This window comes from Gallus gallus, chromosome 15, assembly GCF_016699485.2.
Source record: "Gallus gallus isolate bGalGal1 chromosome 15, bGalGal1.mat.broiler.GRCg7b, whole genome shotgun sequence".
Classification (NCBI taxonomy): Eukaryota; Metazoa; Chordata; class Aves; order Galliformes; family Phasianidae; genus Gallus; species Gallus gallus.
Window position 1 is genome coordinate 2,284,282 of NC_052546.1, and position 20,368 is coordinate 2,304,649.

At 39.9% G+C, this 20,368-nt stretch overlaps 1 protein-coding gene across 8 annotated transcripts in view; it reads left to right on the top strand.

Annotated features, from left to right (window-relative positions):
• Nucleotides 1-8,358: 8,358 nt before the first annotated feature.
• The window catches only part of GALNT9 (polypeptide N-acetylgalactosaminyltransferase 9), a 199,759-nt gene continuing 187,749 nt past the window's right edge, over nucleotides 8,359-20,368 (top strand). For 7 of the 8 annotated variants that reach the window (XM_025155562.3, XM_046901218.1, XM_046901221.1 and 4 more), the window contains exon 1: nucleotides 16,545-16,644. The gene's annotated coding sequence lies outside the window, so the exon portion shown is untranslated. Of the gene's footprint in view, nucleotides 8,553-16,544; nucleotides 16,645-20,368 lie in introns of those variants that run through there. The other variant, XM_025155561.3, reaches the window with a different exon arrangement.

Genomic DNA, 20,368 nt, shown 5'->3' on the forward strand with positions numbered 1-20,368 from the left:
TCCACAGTCCTTTTCTAGTAAGAAGCTACAGCTCTGTTGGCAGCTAGGATTGTCCACTTTAAAACTTGTAGATCTGTTATCCAGTCTAAAACTGCCATGCCAGACATTTGGTGCTAACTTTGCTCTTCACGTGACAGCCCATGAGTACAGAACTGGCCTCTATTTCAGCACCAGGATTGGTGCTTGCATGCCCAAAAGCAGGTTTTTATTTCTTTCTTATACTGATAGCTGTGGGTTTAGCAAGGATATTAGCCCCAACTAACAACATTGCCAAGATTTTCTCACATCTAGTTTCTCAGATAAATCTGCATCCCTGAAAGGCTAAGGCACTGACAGGATGAAATAGTACCTTATATCACAGTTGCTTTTCACATTAAAATACCGTGACTTACATGTTTTTTTTTATTTGCTTGTACAAAATACTATAAAGCGAGACTGAATTTTCCTGAAAATTTCAGGAACCAGTATATTGCTGTGGAGCACTTTTTCTGCATGGCAATATTTTAAAGTTTCTGGTCACAAGACCTTTTAAAAAACATCGACTCTCCTCAGAGAAAATACATATATATATATTTTTTTTCTAACTCGATTGGTGCTTGATTGGTTCCTTCCAACAACCTGCTGAGTCTGCTTGGCTCATGGCCAAGGGATGCATTTTGCCTTTCAATCTGTATCAAGTGAAGTATGACCATATTCAAGTTGCTAGGGCTAGGCTGGTGGAAGTACAGACTACTAAATAAGCTCATCTCCTTAGCAACAATCCCTTTTTCTGCAGCACTTCTAAAACTCTGGTTTTCAGTATTGCTCCATGCTGACCTATTCTGTCTCTTGACCTTAAGTGCTGACACAACTCTAGTCTACTAAGCATCATATTCAGGTGGTGTAAATTGCTCTGAAGCTCACCTTTCCCACTTCCTAAACTATCAGTGCTTCGTGTTGCTGGTGAGATCACTATGCAGACAGACCTGTGGTATTTAATGCGGACGAGCCTTGCCCAAAGGGCACCTGGACACTGCAGTACTGCATTTGTTATTTAACCAATGACATCCTTAATTAAGGCCAAGTGAAATCTTAATCCTGAGCACATCTGTTTTTCAGAAGAAGACAATTATTGCTGTGTGCTGTATCTGAACTGGATAGAAAATTTTCCATGCTTAACACAAAATCCTTAGTAGGAACAAAGATAGATTCAGTTTGGAGTCTGAGATTTGTACACAATTATCTTGACAGCCAAATCTACACCTGGTCCATTCACACAAGCCTGAGTGACTGGTAACCACTACAGTCTAAAAAATTGGGAAATAGATGATCCAAAGACATGGCCATCATCTCCCCATTTGCTAGGATAATACCTAGCCTGGCGCTGACAGCCTACCAGCAAAGCATGCTTTGTGCGGTTTCAGGGAAATGGCTAATACACAGAAACTCTAACGTGCATCCAAAGGATTGCTGGAGAAAGCACAACACTAAAAAAGCAAAACAAAAAAAAGGAACAGCACTGCCACTATGCAGCAAGTCTTTCATTTTCATCCAGGAACCACTCTCAAACAGGTGTTCTGCTGGGCTTCCCCACTGGATATGCAACTCAGTAATTATCGGATTTGTCTCAGGACTACTGGTACTAATTAACATGGCAGTGTAATTAACCAGGATTTCAAATTCCATTGAACAGCTTTTATGCAGATATTTTTGATAGGCACAATGGAGGGATTTCTTTGGATATGAATTTTTTATTTGTTTTGTTCTAAACTAGCAACAAGATCAATAACCTTGAGATTAGAAGAACTGATCACTTTCTATTAAGTATCTTCTTGTATTTTTTTTTTTTGAAAAAACTAACGTTGTTCTTACTAAACTCAAGCACATACACTTCCCCATCTTATTTTTTTTGTTCTCAAAACACAATGTTTCTTCACATGGCAGTAATCAATTTCTTAACTGTAGCTTGCTATAGATCTTGCTATCTCTAGCCTATCAGCAGTTTAGGCTTGACAGAGGACTCACCCTGCCACAACCTTTGAAGTCTGAGATATCTACAGTTCTCCCAGCACAAAAGCTAAACTCACATTAAAAACAGATCACATTTATATTATCCAGTTTAACCCAACCGTCGTTTCTTCAGGGACATGTGTGTTCCTTTCACTGAGTTGATGGTGTTTCAAGGACAAATGGGATGTTTGATCTGGCCCTGCAAGAGGTCAGAGCCAAGCATAGCCCCCAGATATTTCAGGAGTCTGTGGTACTCACAGCAAAATACAGATTATCACTTGCTCAGACTAACAGTTTATATTAAGCCCTTTCCTTCCCACAAATTCTAAATGGATATTTAGCTTCCCAGCCACCATTTTTTGTTTCTCAAGTGTTCGAAATTCTGGTCTTCTCTGATAAGAGATCATCATGGGATAGTGCAGGGCACCCTGCATCTTCTAGAACCTCTATTAAAACAACTAGGCAAAGATGGCAATATTCTTTAGTTGCTCACTGGACCTTATTAATTTCAGTCACATGGGGAGGAAATGTCTGATTTTATTTTTGCTAGAGTGATTTTTAGTAGACACGGCTGAAAAAGACAACTAGCTGCTCTAACTGAAAAATAAACTGAAGTGTGAAATGTATAGATGGCCACAAATGCTATGTGCCTTTAAATAATCCACTTTCCAAAATGATACTCCTCTAGATCTCTATGCAAGTTTGCCATAATCCTTAGCCCTACCATCTATTATTAAGGTGCCCTGGTAGCTAGCTGTACTTTGTACTGCTTAAATAATTAAAAGGCAAGCAAGTAGGACATTACACAAACCTACAGTACACAGGCTTAGAACACACACAGCTTTAAACTATTTCGGTGCAGTTCAGTCCTTCAGTACTTCACAAGCCCCAGACAACCCTTCATTCCCCATCCAGCAAGACTACACTGGGAATCTGGTGTCCTATAGGATTTTATGAAGCAGTAGGAGTATGAGCTGAGATTGAAAAGGTGCATTACATTCAGATCAGATGAAATCTTGGCCAACTCCTAAGTAAAACTCAGTAAAAGAAAACCTCCCACTCTACCTATGGGCTGTTCTGGAAGATCTGCTGTACTGAATGATTTAGCAGCTGAAGGCAATAGAAGCTACAGGTACTCAGCCTGTCTGAAACATTAGCCCTAATGAGGCAGGCATGGCAGCGAGAGCAGAACTGCCAACTAGCACAAGCAGAGCTAAATCCTGATGCTGTTATTGACTGGACCCAGGGTAAACAGAAGTTAACCCGTATGTTAAACCTTGCTGGTTTTTACGTTCAATAGCACTGTCCTCACTGGTTGTACAATTAAAAAAACTTTACTTGACCTAACATATTATAATCTTAATGCATCTAAACAAGAAGAAAATGCAGAAAGGAAGCTCCTTGTGCCCTTATGAGCACTAGGAGCCCAGACATGAAACCTCACTGTACTTGCCCATGTCTTCCTGTTTCCTGTGCACAACCACACTAAGAAATTCCAGCTCCTGATAAGCTGCAGCTGTTCAACACCAGCAGTTTGTTCACTCAATGCACATAAAGCTATATGCTTTTAAACTTGCACAGGAATTATTTATCGCAAGTTCTGTGTCCCTCTGAAAGCTGTTTTTAATCTCCTGTTGCACATCCATGCATCACTGCATTTGTTTTCCAGAGTCTTTGTATGGAAGAAAGAAGGACTTGGCAATTTTCCTGCTGATTATACCTACAGCTGGTGAAAATTAGGGGAAGGCAGATGGTGTCTCACCAATTGTTCTGCAGCTGGCCACAATGAAGGCAGCTGGGGGAGACAAACGCTCCCACCATGCTTGTCACAGAACAGCACAAAAAGGAAATGCATTTCCTCCAATTTGTTTTTTTAAAAAATAGAAATTGTTTCATGTGATTACCACAGGGGAAGAACAAAACAAAAACAAAAACCCTGTAAATTCAGTTACTTTGTGAAATCTGGGTAACAAAATGTAGATTCATGTGAGTAAATCCCAAGACACATCACCCAGGGGTGTCCTTTAGCTGTAGATAAAGCTATGTGTGTTCCATGTGATGCTTCACGTTTTATCTCTGGAAGACTGATTTCCTATCATCCTCTGAAATGCTAAGATCTTCCTCTCCCAACGCAACACTGTTGAGAACAGATGCAGCTCCAAGGTTCAGAAGCTGGACCAAATATATATTTTAAGCAAACATACGATGACTGGCAACCATTCATTACACAAATAATGAGATTAAGTCAGGCTACAATGGAGCAGTGCTCTACTGAAATGCTTATCTGAAGGCTTGGCCTTTGATTTCACTATAAATGATACATGCAGACTTTCCTTTGAATGTTATGGACACCCTGAGAATCAGTCAGCCACCCTCCTACCTGAACTAACCCCCCAAAAGGTATCTGTATCTAAAGTTTTCCATATCTATGAAGCACTAGCTGACTGAGGCGGGAACTAATGTTTTTGTGGTTTTACAGATGATTTGGAAAGGCAGTTTCTTAAAGGTTCACAGTCTTGTTTCTCTACACCTTTAGTTTCAATATATCCAAGGGCTCTTCAGGTGCCAAATCCATTCCCAGAGCACTTTCCATCATGTCTCTCAGGCCAGACCTGTCTTTTACCTTCACAACCTTAACCTGATAGTTCCACAGTCTGTGATAGACTGAAACTCTTTTTCCAGTGCTGTGATGCTGGCAAGCACTTTAAAATTTCCACAACAGTTGTACACATCTTACTATTCTTTCTTCCTCACCATAGCAGGTTCTCTTAAACTACTCATGAATACTCAGGAGCATTTACACACCTGCTGGACCTTCATTAAGCTCAGTGGGTCAAATAATCAGTTGGGGTACATTACAAAAAGGAAAAAAAAAACAACAAAAAGATAATTTCAGTGTGCAGCAGGCTAAAAGCCACCAGCATCTTTACCTCATGACAATAAAACACTGAGTGATGTTTCTTGTCTCTATCAGAAATTATGAAAGATTGCAAATGAAGCTGAAAAGCTCATTCTCTTGGGAAGGAAAAACAGAACAATCTTCAGAGATGTGGTGACAAACTAGCACAGTTTGTCCGTCACTCCACATGATCAGGCCTTTTGCTCTCTTCTGACAGTCCATCTTTCCAATGTACTGATTTTCTTGCAGCCAAGTACCATGCAGTGCTGCTTCAGAGCATTAAAACAGCTTCTGCATTTCATCCCAGAGTCTTCTCCACTTCAGTGACAGGGAAGGGATTCTTATGCATGCAGATTAGCTGGCTCTACTCTATACAGCCAGCCAGCATGAGTGAGGCTATTGTGACAAACAGAGCTTGTGATAGGTTATGCATCTGCTTTCCAAGCAGGGGGAATCTCACTGCTTATGCATCTGACCCCAGAAAGAGAGAGCATATGCAGTATGTTTTAAAAAGGCCTATGTGTTCATTGACACTGTGACCACAGTGGAGACATTTTAATCCGTAGTGTGACAAATATTAGCTCCCACCTCAACCCATCTAGACATGAAAATCAGAAGTCCTGGTAGATATATACCTAGTAAGAATTGTATTTTGAATGGCATGCAATGAGAATATTTTCTACCAAAGCCATAAAAATTATTGGTTCCCTTCATGCCTGCCCCCTATTAGGCACATCTGATTTGAAGGCAGCAAGGTTTCTGCAGTATTCTAGGACAGTACAGGATCACATATTTTTCTCTGTTCACTTAATAAAAGCAAATATATAATGTGCCGAGTGTTTTCCCAGAGTATCAGGTTTATAACTGTATGGCTTTAACTAAGTGAGGAAGAAGAGAAATAGATAAAACACTTTGATGTTTCAACAATATTACAATGTTTATTTTTTAATTGCTATTGCTGATTCTTCCACCTCTGTAGCAGACCGGCAAGGTTGAAAATATAGTCCCATGAACTCTTTGTTCTTAAGGTAGATACCACTGATACTCAAGCCAGAAAAATGGAGAGAATTATAAATAAAAAGATTTCATACAGGAAAGATAAAGCACTGAAAACTCATGTCTGTGTAGACTCAGATGGTAATTTACTTGCTTAATCTAGAAACATTTTCAGACTTTAAAGTGGAATAATGTGTCTGTGTGGGTACAAAATAACAGGAAGATGGAAGAGATGAGTAAGTTGAAGTGTTAAGATACTATATTAAGAACATATATGTTTATGATCAAATCTCAATAGAATTCCAAAACTTTTGAAAAAATTCAAGACTGTTTCCACTGTTTTTGATAGATTGTCTTAGATATGTTTTTTGGGTGGAAGAGGGAATAACCTTACTTTTTAACCAGCTAAGGACTGAAATACTGTGTGGAGCCCACACAGCTCCTCCCCACGTTATCCAACCAAGGCAGTCAGCATTTCTGTGTGCAGCTAATAGCTTAACTACACAGTGCTGGCATTTGCAGGCTTTAGCAACCCCTTTCATCACATGCTGGAATGGGAGGTACATAAATATAATGTATATGTGGTAAGATTTTCTTATGCAGACAGATAGATAACTTGGAAAAATAAAGTACCAGAAAGTACACCAAGAATACACTGGTACTGGAAGCACATTGCTTTGCTTTTACTCCAGGCTCTGCTTTCATTGTACAGCTACTACATCCCCAGAGCACTCAGCCCACACCACACCATGTCATGTGGACCAGCTCCTCATCAACAGCAAATTGGCACAGCTCCAGTGACTTAATCAGAATTTTGCTAATTAACACCAGCACAGGGCTGATGGCTTTGTGCCTGAGGAAAAGCGAGCATTTTTCCTGCCTGCTGGCCTGTGAAAACCTTTTGTTAGCATGGGATGTTCTTTTCTGGTGTGGTGGAGAAACAGTTGTGCATTGTATTTCCGGAAAGAATTTCAGTGACTGCTTGCTGTGGCAACAAGGCAGGCTTCAGCAGACTGTGGTCCTGGTAAGATCCACTGATGTCAAACGACCCTGTGACCACGCAGGTCAGGTGGAAAAGCATGCTTCTGACACACTGCAAACAAGCTCTCCTCATGCTGAGTCAAGCAGTCTCCCCATTACAATGAAAACCCAGCATATGTGCAAAGAAATGAACAGCTACCATTTAGATCTGGAAACTAATTGAGCGGAGATGGAGCTGGAGAACATCAGTGCCAAGAAACAATGGACCAGTTCTAACTGGGAACAAAGCACAGCACATCCCTGCTCCCACTGCACCCAGATCTGCCTACACACACAGTTCTGCAGAAGATAACTCTTTCCTACCAACCTGGCAGTATGTAATAGTGACTGACATCTTTGATAAAGAGCACCTATATAGTCCAACAGAGGTGAAATCCAACTGAACTGCACACAGACTCTTCCTTCAAAAGCAAAACACAAATTCCTGCGATGACTGAGAAAGAGTCCAGAATAAGTGATGTGACCAAGGTTATGCAGACAGCCAAAGGGTGCTGAACATTTCTATTCCAGTTCCCTTTGTTTCCTACACTGGTAAACTCTAAATGCAATCCCATGAGGAGGCAGATGAAAAAAAACAGTCACTGCTACCAGAGACATTAGGCTTAATCAGAATCACATTGATTTGTATTGATATGAATGATAGCGTACAGAAAAACTCATAAATTGCATTGAGATCTTCATTGTATATAAAGAAACCAGACAGTAACAGGCGTGGAGCTGATAGTATAAAAGCAGTATGGGATCATAAAATTTCAGACTGATTTTTCTCCAATAAGAGATGACAGCAAGTGATAAAGGCATTTCTACTAATTGATTAAAGGTGTTTGATCCCATCTCTTCTTTTAGATAGGACTCAAGCTTGTAGTTGCAGCTATTTTGGTGTTAAGAATTGAGACAGTGGAAAAAACATGCAGCACAATTCTTTTAGTTGACTTGAAAATACAGTGTTGCTATTCTCATTCTCACTTACTGTTTCTTTCAGTGTTGCCAAAGGTTACAGACACTCTAGAAACAAAACTCCATAGTTAACCTGGTACAATTTATAGTAGGAACTTCACCTATATAAAATAGGGCTATGCCACAAGCCTAAGTTGCATGGATTTCTTACAGAAGACGCAGAGGCTGCACTGACTTCTAAGTTGTAACTCTGGAAGAGCTAGAGCAACAGCCACATTTTATTATTAGAGGCTACAGGCTTGTTTGTTTATCCATACTGTGCATCAGGGGGGAGCTAGAAAGCAGGTGCAGCCTTTCTCCCAGGTTGTTCATACATCTGAGCTACTACAGGTCTGAGTAACCCCACCTCTTTACCAAACATTGTCTGCAACCCCTCCTTTATTTAGAAAAACAAGCCTCACCTAGATGCCTATCAGAACACATGATCAGTCCCACCTAGTTGAGAGTATAAATCTGGCCTCTGCCAATGCTCTCCTGGAAGTTATTCTGGGATGCTTAGTGATTAGGCTTCTCTAAGCTGCCCCATGTGGAACTTGTACCTTAAGTGTGGCAGAAGGAGTGGCTGTAGGATGATCCTTTCTGACCCTACAGAGCCCTTCTGCTAGAAGAGATGTGCTACTGAGATGCAGCCCTTGGGTACCTGGAAAAAGCAAGGGCTTTCCTGGAAAAGGTGATTTTTATTATTATTTTATTATTATTATTTCACTATTTTTGCTCACAAGCTTCTTTCAGATTTCAGTCTAATGGTATTTGTTGAGCTAGGAGTGTGATTTATTTTATTTTATTTTATTTGGGGAAATTGTCACTTCATTAGACTATTTACAGCTGAGTGACAGAGAATTCAATTTTCTGCCTTTCTTTGATACCATTGGAGAATTCTTCCCCGTCTCTGTGTCAAACCATCACATTGCACTGATGCTTGTGAGGCAGAGATACTGTAGCACAACTCCTCAGCTCAGTCCTAATAAGCTTTCTCACTTTAGTCTGGTGTCACTCACAGTCTTGCCTTCTATGCTATAAAATCTTTGATTTATTTGTTGCTTGAGCGGCTTAGTGATTTGATATGCTTTCTCAAAGTACTCTTGGAAGGGTCAAGAACATGGGCACAGCACTGGGGGGGGTTAAAGACCTTTCACTGTATGATAGTGAGATTTTTGTCACTCCTAACCTGGCTGCTGAGTAGGGTCTAATTTCTCAAATAATTATATACTGGAAAGATGCAACTATGAAGTAATGTAGTTGAGTAAGTGAGGCAGCACTTGCCCTAGAAGTAGCAATTCCTCCATCATTTCTGAGGAGAAAGGAAGGATTTAATTGTACAAGATTTATGAAGAAAATGGATGATGTCCTAACAAGAATACCAGAAATTAAATGTGCAGGAGTGGGAGGGTTGCCTATGCTTAGATGAGACCACTTGGAAAGAATGAGAACATAAGTGAATTCGCTGTTGGTTGGTTCATAAACGGTTTCTTAAAGACAAACAGCGTTTAATCAACATCCAAGGGAAGGAGGGGAGGAGTAAGCCTACATCATATATACTAGAACCATGTAGTCTGAAGAGGGTCAGTTTTATTAGTGTGACTCTTTGGATAATGAGAAGCCAGTTGTCTGTGGTGATGTAATGTCGTTGTCAAGTGTGATAGCCAACTGAACGGAAAGAGGTGAAAATTTATTACCAGTATTTAAAGCTGTTTAGCTGTCCCTGCATCAGTGGCATGTGGCTGAGAATGATTATTGGTAGCAGAATGTGTAAAGAATGTCTCTGCTGTCTGTATTATAAAACAATCAGAAACCGCATGTTTGATCGTAATAGTCTAAAACAGGAAGAAACTGCAAATATGTCGGAAGTTTTATTTTTCTTTTTAGGTACTGTCTCAGGTACTTGCTTCTAGGAGCTTCTATAAAACACCAAAACTCTTGAGGAATTTAGATTCTCTTGCTTATCCTGGGAGGAGTGGGTGATGAAGCATTTGAAACATTAGCATTTTGGGAACTTAGAAATTTGCTCCATGTCCACTGGTTTTGAGGAACATCAAGTTCATATTCCATGGTGTGAAGTTTCAGTGCTTATCAGTTTGCACAGACTGCCTTCGCTGCCTCTCAGCCAGGCTCGTTCCCTCCCCATCCCCACTTAAACAAGTGCTGGAAGAGGAATGTTTCAGTTGTTTTTTCTTACCCCATCATCCCATGATCCATCACTCCCTTTATCTATGAATGAATGAACGAGTCTTCACTCTTGATATCAACATTTGAAATTCCAGAAACTGAATGAAGAAAACTTACATTCTGCAAGTTTGTATCGCTGCTATATAGCAATTTGCTGCTTCTGTTCCCTGACTGACCTATACCTATAATAGAAAACTTTCTCCTAAATTTCTCATAGTCAAAAGTTGCCTTATCGTCACAGAACAAGAAAATCGGTTCATTACTCAAAGAAAGACAAGGAAGTGTCATCCCAAGCTAGGATTTTGTGAGTGTTTTGTTTTGTAAGTGGCCACTTACTGAATGGAAAATTACAGAGGAAAAAAAAAAGCACAGCAGCTTTTCCATTACTATTTTGCTTTCTAATTAATCCTGTCCATTCAAGCTTTATCTGTTTTGCTCATGTGGTGATTGCTTTTATTTCTTTAAAAAAGGTAGAAGGGAGCTGTGAATACCCTCCTCCAATAATGCATTTTGATTGCTTTTCCCCCACCATTTGGAATGCTGTTAGAAGCATCATGGCTCGCAATTTTTCATGTGACACTGGTTTTCCACCACTCCAGGCTATTCAGCTTGGTAAACATTTTGTCTGACGGGTTACATTTACTTTGAGGCACAAGGTGGCTGAACTGAAATTTCAAGCCTTTGTGATTGCATTTGATGAAGATATAATTAAGACAGGCTAATTGTGTGTGTGTGTTTTTTAATAACTTTTGGATCATCATCTGAAAAGTGAATGATTGCTGTGGCTAATCGCTGCAAAGCAATTACACATCGGGCAAGTGCTTGAAGAAAAGGATTTCCCAATGGTAGGGGTTACATGAAAGTGTCTGTTAGCTTAGCTGGATGGCAGAAATTAAACTTATTCATCTGGCACTATGTTTAGGTACTTTATTTAGAAATACTTTACTGTTGAGTAGCTCTGTCCGTGGCTCCAATTTCTCCTTTTGCAGTTTATTTCAGACTAGCATGTGCTTCTAGAAAACTTTGAATTCATCTTTACAGTGGGTGTCAGTTTGAAACTAAACATTAAAAGGAAAAAAAAAAATCATGTCCACTTAACGTTGGGTTTTAAGGTCCACATAAGTCCTATTATTGTTTATTACTAATTAGCAGTCGTGGATGTAGATCTCTGAGGTACATAATTAGAGTAGAAAATAGTAATATTCAGGTCTTGGTGTTCCCATTTGTTTCTCAACAGGTTTTATTTTGAGACTTGGTGAGGAATGTTTTCTAGCCTTCCCTTGGTAGTTCTGCAATTCATTAATGCTCAAATACCTTGGGGAGCCCAGGCCTCAGACTATTTTTCACCCTATAAATACCTCCTTGGAATCATTTACAAAAAAAAAAAAAAACAAAAAAAAACCTTGAAAGTGTAACAACAAATGCCAGATGCTGTAAGTATGCACAAGTTTAAATTATAAATACCCTAATTCCATGGCATACAAATCTTGCTTTGTGCTCAGTATTGCTTTCCCAGGTTCCCTGTCTGCCATCTTTCCTGGATGAAACTGTCAGGGCAAAGTGCACTACAAAGCTGAAATGTCTCTGTGTCTGAGCAGTGTCTGCCTGTCACTACTCTTTAATGTTTAATGTGATATTTAGAGGTGAGATTGAAGATACACAGTATACCCACAGCTGACTTCATTCTAAATAGCTGAGGTCTTGAGTACTGTTGCGAAGGCCTCCTCTCCAGGTGCTGAATTGGTCCATGGCTTCAGCTGGACTCAGTGTCTGTTCTGAGCAGGTCCTTGTTGAAGCTTCCCAGCTCCTGGCCTGTTGTACCCAGACTAAAGCTCTGACGTGTATGCATTGTATAACTATTATCCTATTGCTGCATCTTCCAACAGTACTGCAACCGTTCCCCTAGGAGCTGTGAAGTTTTGTCAGTGTGCTGCTGGGGGAAAGCTAGGCTAAGAAAATTACTTTTATACTTGAATCTAAAAGTGGTGCTGTTACTGATCTGATGGGGAAGGAGTTGGCACCGTTCGTTGCCCAGTTTTGGAGTAATTACATTTTCAGATCTGTTTAAAGCTCTCTTCAGGTGTTGGTTTTACTACTGCTCCTATGTCATCTAAACAGCGTAGGTGTAGAGGCAAAGCTTTAGTTGCCTTGAAAAGGATGCATACAAAGCTCAAGTTTGGAAGTGAGATTCATTATATAATGCCATACTCCAGCTATGTTTTCAGCAAGACAGCTGGAGCTGGAAGACACGTGTCTGCAATAGTAAGGCCTCTGCTGGAAGGCTTCTATCTGTCAGAGCCAGAGAGCATCTCACCAAATGGAGGCAGATTCCCCTTGCTCTGGATTTAGTCAGTGAAACAGTGAGCAGAAAACAGCAGGGTGATGAGGGCACTGGGAGAGACCTGTGTTGCTCAGCAGGGAGCCAAGCTGAATGTGTTTCAGCAGAAATGTCTGTGTGATTTAAGGGATTTGACTAATCACCACTCTTTACCAAGCATGTTAGGTAATGTTTTGTAGGCATTTCCTTTTAATGGACTCATTTTTCTCTTATGGCCAGTGCTCCTGAGCTGGGTGACTTTTGTAAGCATTCCTTTTTGTCCTCTTGGCTGTACATAAAGAGAAAATGTGAGATGTCAGCAATGGTGTTGTCTATTTGAGTTTTAGTTCAAGGTAGCTTCCCTGGATAAGACAGCAGCACTTCCCAACCCCAACTTTTCTGCTTTCAGCTACAAGTCTTCTGCTTCCAGATTGGAATTAGAAGACGTATTTACCCTTGAAACAGATACAGGCAGATGTATAAGTTGTTTCCAGTAGGATATTCTTTAAGTGAAAAAATCTGTGGACATAGTAGATTTGAAAATGAAGAGTACACTGATAGTAGAAAAGGAAAAGATGGTGCTTAGCTTATTCATATGAGCATCTTCCTTCGTTTCTTTTGTGCATTACTATTTGTAAGCCTCTATCCTATGTGTGTTTGTGCTAATTTCATAGGTAGGGCACTGATAGCACTCCTAGAAAGCTGTCATCCTACTGTTTGTAAAGCATCAGCATTGCTTTCTTTCTGCAAAATCTGAACTTTTTATATTGCAAGCCACTGTCATGGGTGATAAATGATCCTGCAAAGCTTCTACTTCTGTGTGAGCATATTATCTGCCACTACTTTCAGTGGTTGGTTTTCCACGTGTGTACTTCTTCCTTCACTTCTTGAACTTCAGTTAGTACTTTGGTTTTTGTAGCTGTATGCAAAAAAACCCATATTGTGATATGTTATGTGGGGCAGGAGAAAGCTTTGTTACCACAGTAAGTATACTACAGTTTTGAAAATGCACGGTACTGCAAAGGGAGCTGCAACTGGGGCAGGCTGGGTTTGCCTTTGGTCACCGCAGTCCAGTGACCCTGATGCATAGGTCAGCAAGCAGCTGGCAGGTCCTGATAGCAGTGTATTTTTCTGAGGTGCTAGGATGTGGAATGTTACTGGAATGGGCTCTCTTGCCAGATAGCTGGGCTGTCCTCCTTCCCACTGATATGGTAATGCAGTGTGCATCCCAGATGCACCTGCCAGAAGGGATGATGAACTGTCTTTCTAGCTTGACCAGATGGACACATGCAAGTAAATCTTGTTGGTATTAACAAGGCTTTTAGGGGTGTTAGGAGAAGCTAACTCACAATCTGTCATTACACCTTTAAATCATCGTCAGAGCTAGAGCACTGAGTCTTCCCAGAACTGTATTAATTGGATTTTGTGCTACTGGGAAGATGTGTGTTTTGTGTCTTGCATAGCAATTACAGGCACAACCTCAGAAGATCTTAGTACCTCATGTTTTACTTTTCTTCCTCCAAAACTGCCGTTTCTCTTGAAACTTTTAATAACCACCAGCTACATGCCTTTGTGAATCAATGATTTGAAGGAGTAAACAAAACTGGACTAGCTTTTCAGCTAATGCAAATCAGCTAAGGTTTTTGGCTGACTCTGTCAAAGTATATTTCTTTCTTTAACCTTTGGATGGTTTTCTTTCACAATGGAATGCCTGACACTGTGGTGGCCTTAGGTCCATAAAACAAAGTAAGCATAACTTATGCATCTGAAAACTGTCATCTTCAATCTTGATTTCCAGAGTGCACTGCTGACCAAAATGCAATTTTAAAAGCTTTATTCCCCCTTTTTCTGTCCAAGAGGTCTACTCAGAAAACAGTAGAGAACAAAACCATTTTTCAGCTCAGATGAAGGGCATAAAAATTATAAATTGACTTTATAGTGCTAGTTGAACTTGCTTGTTCGATAATAAATTATTCCATTTATAAAGTAACCAATACATTCTTTGTAACTACCTACTTTCTGAACAGTGACAGCCTACAACTTGTATTAATATAAACCATATTGAGCAATCAGCAGAGCATATGCAGTGTTTCAATGCAACATCAGCACTGAAATCATGATAAAATGCTTCAGAGTGCCAGGCTGGTCTGTGGTAGGGAGCTGGTAATTTAGTCTGGTCTACAGCAACGTTCTTCAGGAGCCAGAGTTAAGTTAATATGGGAGGGGGAGGGAGGAGGTTGGCTGCCGATAAAAGGCTGAGTGGCAATTTGTTTGTCTGTTCAAACCAAGTATCAGATGCCAATTAAAACGGTCTCCTGCAGTTGCTAATTAAGAAGCACTGAAGGATTGATTAGCCATTTACCAATGACTGTTGGTACAGATGCATTTGTTCTATTATCCCAGCATGTACTTCAGGGAATTGACAAGTTTCTATTAATGAATATGAGCACGTTCATGTGATAAGCATGAGAGTTTGGCACTAAATTTGTTTAATATATAAGCTAGTAATGTTATTGACTGGCCTATGCTCTTCAGTAATGGCTGTTCTTTCTGTGGCTTCAGGAGTTTGTCTTCTAAAATTATTCTCTCCAAGGACAGTAGCCATTCGGGTAACAGCCACTGAGTGGAGAAGGGTCAGGTTGTTGTTTGTATCCTGCCAACTCTCTGGGCTTTCCTTTCCCAAGTCCTATGTCTAGGAGGTTCGTGAAGCACAGGCAGTGTGCAGGGAGCCTTTGGCGTGGGATGTTTCTTGTAAGCAGTGCCATATATCCAGTAGCTGAGCCCAGAGGAAGAATTTGTGATTCCATGTCTGGTGAAGACTAAGACATGCTATTGATGATTCATAACAAAACCTAAAAAAATCAACAACAAAACAACAACAAAACAACAAAATTATATACTTGAAAACTTTAGAAAGATGAAAGGGAACTATCTCCCAGTGAAAAAGCTGAGAATGAAATATGACTTACACAGTTGCTCAGATCTGTAGAACGATAACTTTACCACCTCACCCTCATGCATCAGAAATCAGTCCTTTTTCTTGTAGTGATGAGATGGAAAATTCCAAGGACTGTTCAGCATTAGTACAATCAGGAATTACAAATTGGATTTCTCTCTCTGGGTGAAATTACTGTACAAATGCCTCAAATATTGTTAAAGTAATGCTAACTGGAACATGAAATTCGAGGGAAATTTAACAAAGAATGGAGCTCTACAAATCTTGCTGTTCCACAGTAAAATGTAAGAAGTCCGAGAGAAAGGAAAGCAAAAGTAGGGGCTGAAGCAGGCTGAGCTACCTTGCCTTTTTGATATCAATATATTTTTGAGTTCAGAATACTGTATAAATGGCTGGCAAGTTATTGAGCTGAAAACAGTCATACAGCAACTACTTCAGGTCCCAGTGGCATTGGGATTCAAGTGATGCACACCTGAATACAGAGAAATCCCTTAATAACCTCAATATATATTTGTTTTTTATGCACAGAAGGCTCAAGTTCTGCTATTAGCTACAGTGACGACACACAGTACCATATAACAAAGTGATGGTATGGATGTATGGATCTGAAGTCCTTCATTTTAATCATGCTTTTCTCCTAATGGTCTTATTTTGTGTTCCCCCACCAATTCAGTCCTCAAATAAGGCTTTGTTTTTCAGTTATCAATATATTACATATGCTTGAGGGAGGGGAAATTTGTATTTCAGTAACATTTGTGGTTACCACTAATGTTTTTGAGGGAGTTTTATTACAGCTCATTCTCCCCCCCCCATTCCTTTGGAGTTGCTCCTTCTGGTTCCTTGAGCAAATGGCTGGCTGCTTGCTGGGAACACACTGTGTCCTGAGTGCCTGAGGCTGTGCAGCCCAAACCATTGGGGAGGAGCCTCAATGTCTGCCAGGCTTTCTAGTTTAATTTGGATTTCTGTTATGGTCACAGAGAACTACAACTTGCCTCTGTGATCTTCCATCCTTCCTGCCTTTATTACATATTGCTCTCTGGGAGGCTTTGAGGCTTCCTGTAACTCAGAGTGGTCTCAGATCAGAGAGTTGTAACTTAGCCAAGAAGTTTAATAATCTACTCCACAGCCAAGTTCAGAGAGAGCCTTTTAAATAAATACCTGGGCTGGTGACACTTTAAACTTGAGGCTCTATGTTTAAGACAAGCAAGATCAAAGCAGCTGTTATTGCAGAAGGATGAATGCAAAGCCCACACAAGCTGATGGAAGGCCAGCCTGCCACGCACAGTGCATGGAGTAGAGTCAGGGTACAGAACCCTTTCTCATGTGAGTAGTCTTTTTATTGCAGAGCTGTAATTGCTTGTTAGCATCATTCAGTGAACTCCATTTGACATGAGCAACAATGCAGAAAGGTGAAGATGTGTACTAGGAGATGAGTATTGAAAAAACATTGCTTTGAAAGGCACTAGCTGGAGATCTTTGTTGTGGTTCCACATGAGACTGTAGCCAAAACTTAGAAGACTTTTGGGTCATGTGTTGGCCTTGGAGACTCCTCCACTGTAAAATAGTGGAAATCCTGAGAACCCCAAGGATGGGGCTGGGATTTCCAGTGCTGCTTGTCAGACTCCTTTTCAACCTTACCATATTCCCTAAGCCATGGGAACTTAATTTGGCAATTTCTATCCAGGGCTCTTGGAGCCTCCATTTCCTTTAGAACATTTATACAACTGTGTTTTAATATAGAATAATACTGTTTATCTTGAAGGTGATCCTTTTTCTAATTAGGAAAAAATGCTTTTCTGTATCAAAGTTTCCCACATCATAGAAACAAGTGTTTGGTCAATATTGTTGCTTAATGTTGATAAGTTTCTCTGGTGAAAAACAACTGTAGCTGTCTCTTGCAGGAGCTGCATTTACACTGAGTTGCTAGGTACACTTTGAGAGAGTCACTTGTGTATTCTTCTACCTCTGGTGCTGAGAGGTGGTAATCAACCAAATATGTAAGGAAGTGTGTGTAGGAGAGCAGCTACCACCCAAGATCTTCATAAAGGCAGACAGAGTCCTGCTATGATAGAAATTTTGATTGTATTGAAGCCTTCAGTGGCACTTTCTGAGTTGAGTGGAAGCCACTCAAGACATCTTAGAAAGGGGTTAAATGCAGGAAAGGTAGAACATGTCATCTTTATTTTAACCATTCAAAGTCTATTTCTTATTAAAAAGCAAATAAGAAAACAGAGACATCCTTATGCTGTGATACTTCGTTCAGCATACTGCTTTCTGATGCTTGTTTCAGACTTTGACCCAGTTTTAGCCCATATGAAAGTCTTCCCTGGTCTGGATTTAATGTTTGCTGAAATTAAATTTGGAATGAGATCCAGTAAGAGGAAATATATCTTTAAATTTGATTGCTGAAAGAAATACCTTTAATCTCTCTTGTTATTAGTACTGAAGGGGCTTTTGGAGAATAATAAAGCTATCACTCTAAGCCCCTTAATTCTTTTTGGTACTCATCTTTTTTCCCTTTGCTTCTGCTTTCTTTTTTTTTATTCTTCTGATATGCATTTTCCTGTTGTTTTTCTATGCAATTTACTCCTTTTTCAAAGCCCTACATTTAGTGCACTTTTCCCTCCCTTCTCCCTAACTATTTTTAAAGTCTGATGTTTTGTTTTCTCCTCTCTTTCCTCCCTTTTAAAGCCTTCATTCTGCTTCATATTCCCTGCCATAACTGAGCTCTTTGCTGCCATGTCCCTGTTTCTACCAGCCTGGTCACAGAGGGTGATCCATGGTGGGATGACATGTCTGCATTCACTTTTCCAAGAACTTCGTACGTGGGGCAGCTGCTGGCCTTGCTGACAACAGCCGCTGCCTGATGTTAGCCCAGAAGCTCTGGTTGTATGCACCACTTTGAAAGCTGTACAACAAGAATTATAGCAGATGCTAAGTGACTTGAGAGTAAACAGGAATATAGCTGGCTGGTATTTTTGCTCTGTGACCAGTTACACTGCTCTCCTTTTACTTTGGAAGTAACTATGTGCAGTTACTAACAGTTAGCTACTGGCATTGCTCTCTATGTTAAGAAACTGGATAGCTGTAGTAAAAGATGTCTGTAAGATGGTTCATTAGAATTAGGAATATCAGAGGAGGTAATTATATCATCAGATGAGTCTGATTTTTTACATATATCTTAAGCCTTTTCTTGTGTCAAAACTTAGGAGAACTCAAGAGTCATAATTTCTATGGTGTTAGCAAAGGAAATGGTTGCACATATAAATAAACCCAGCAAAACTGCGTTGTTGCTGATCAAATTATTATTTTATGTTACAGTTGTACCATCTCCTATTTGATACCTTGATGCATGGAGTTTGTGGTTGAAGAAAAGACTGACTTTTGTGGTAGAATGAGATAGTTATGTTACCTGGTCTGTGTTATGTAGTAATTACATTAATGCACCTTTCTGAGTGAAGAATTGATGACAGCTGTTAGCCATTGCTGCAATATCTCAGTGTTGCATAGCCTGCGATGGATTTCGGGTGTCAAGAGAATTAAATATGACTGAGGTGAAAAGAAGAGGCAGCAAAGAGCAAAATTGAGACCCAGACAGGATTCCAGTGGAGGCATAGGGCTGCATTCTGGGTCCTTCTGTCCCATCCCTCTGTCCACCCAGGGGACAACTGATTGCCCTTCTCCATCAGCACTGCTGGAATGGCAGATAATTGTGCGTGTCTATGCTGACCTTTCCTACTTAAATAAGGGCAACTTCTGCCCAGAAATGGTTGCTTTCAAGAGCTAATTACTGCTGAATTTTGCATGATTAATGCTTACCAGTACAACTATAGTGGGCATTTAAATGTTTTTAGATCTTTTTCCTTCCTCTTGAGAACATCTTGACTTACAAATTTATGCTTAAAGTTCTGCCTGATTTAGGCATTTCTGAATCTCTATTTGAAATAGAGAATACAGTAGTTTATTCTCTCATTTTAAAGTTCTGCTTAGAGAATTCAGAATTCTAGTGAACCAGCCTGATTATTTATAAAAAGTCTTTGAGCAAATAGAAAAGTAGGCAATATTTTCTGTTTTAAAGAAGGGGAGAAAAGAATGAGAGCAAAAGCCCAGTTATTACTGAGGATAAAGTGCAATTAACTGTATGCTAGGATAAGCTGCTACGCATTGGCTTAAATTGTGAGACAGATGAGTTTTGATGATAAACAATCTCATCTAACTTTCATGTTGGTGTTTTATCCTGGTAGTAAATATGGAAATGAGGGCAGTGTAGATCTGTCCTGGTACTGGACATAATGAGTTGTATCTTCTAGATTTGCTCTATATAGGGATCTACGTCTAAGTATTGAGAAATATTCAATCCTGGTAATGGACATCAGGTAAAATAATGCATACCAGATAGCTCAGTGCTCAGAGCTGCACAAAATGGACTGCCCTCTCTGGGCTGGCATCACTTGGCTAAGAAGGATTATGCTTTTTCTGTTCTGTTTCCGAAAGCTAAATCTTGAAATCTTGTTAACATTTCTGCTTTATATTAGGGATTGGGAGACAGGAGCAGGGTGCAGTGAGGAGTAAAAGGATCTGTTCTTTTGAGCTTGTGAAGATAGGAACATGCTTTAATGAGGAATGAGATGCGTGCTTCAGAAGGAACCCATGGCCCTGTAATTGGCATTGAAAAATACTCTGTAATACCAGGCAGTATTACCAGGGTCAGTATGTCTCAGAAAGATCCAAAATATAATGAAAGCTCTGTATTTTGTAAACAGACTTTTGCATCTAGAGGTACTACAATCTGCCACATGTTTTATAGTCCACATAGATTTGTAGTCTATGTATGTGGACTTATAGGTGCACATCTTTATATGAAGAAGTCTAAACTGGATAAGTGGCTTGGAAATATTAAACAAGGGGGCAATGGGCTATTTCTGTGATCTGGAGTGACAATTTTTTTTATGAAACTGGACTTTATTTTAAAATCCCTGATAGGCTGCTTTTCCACTTAATTCAGTTTCAAAGATATCTTGGTTTTAGGCAGCTGTCCAAAATATTT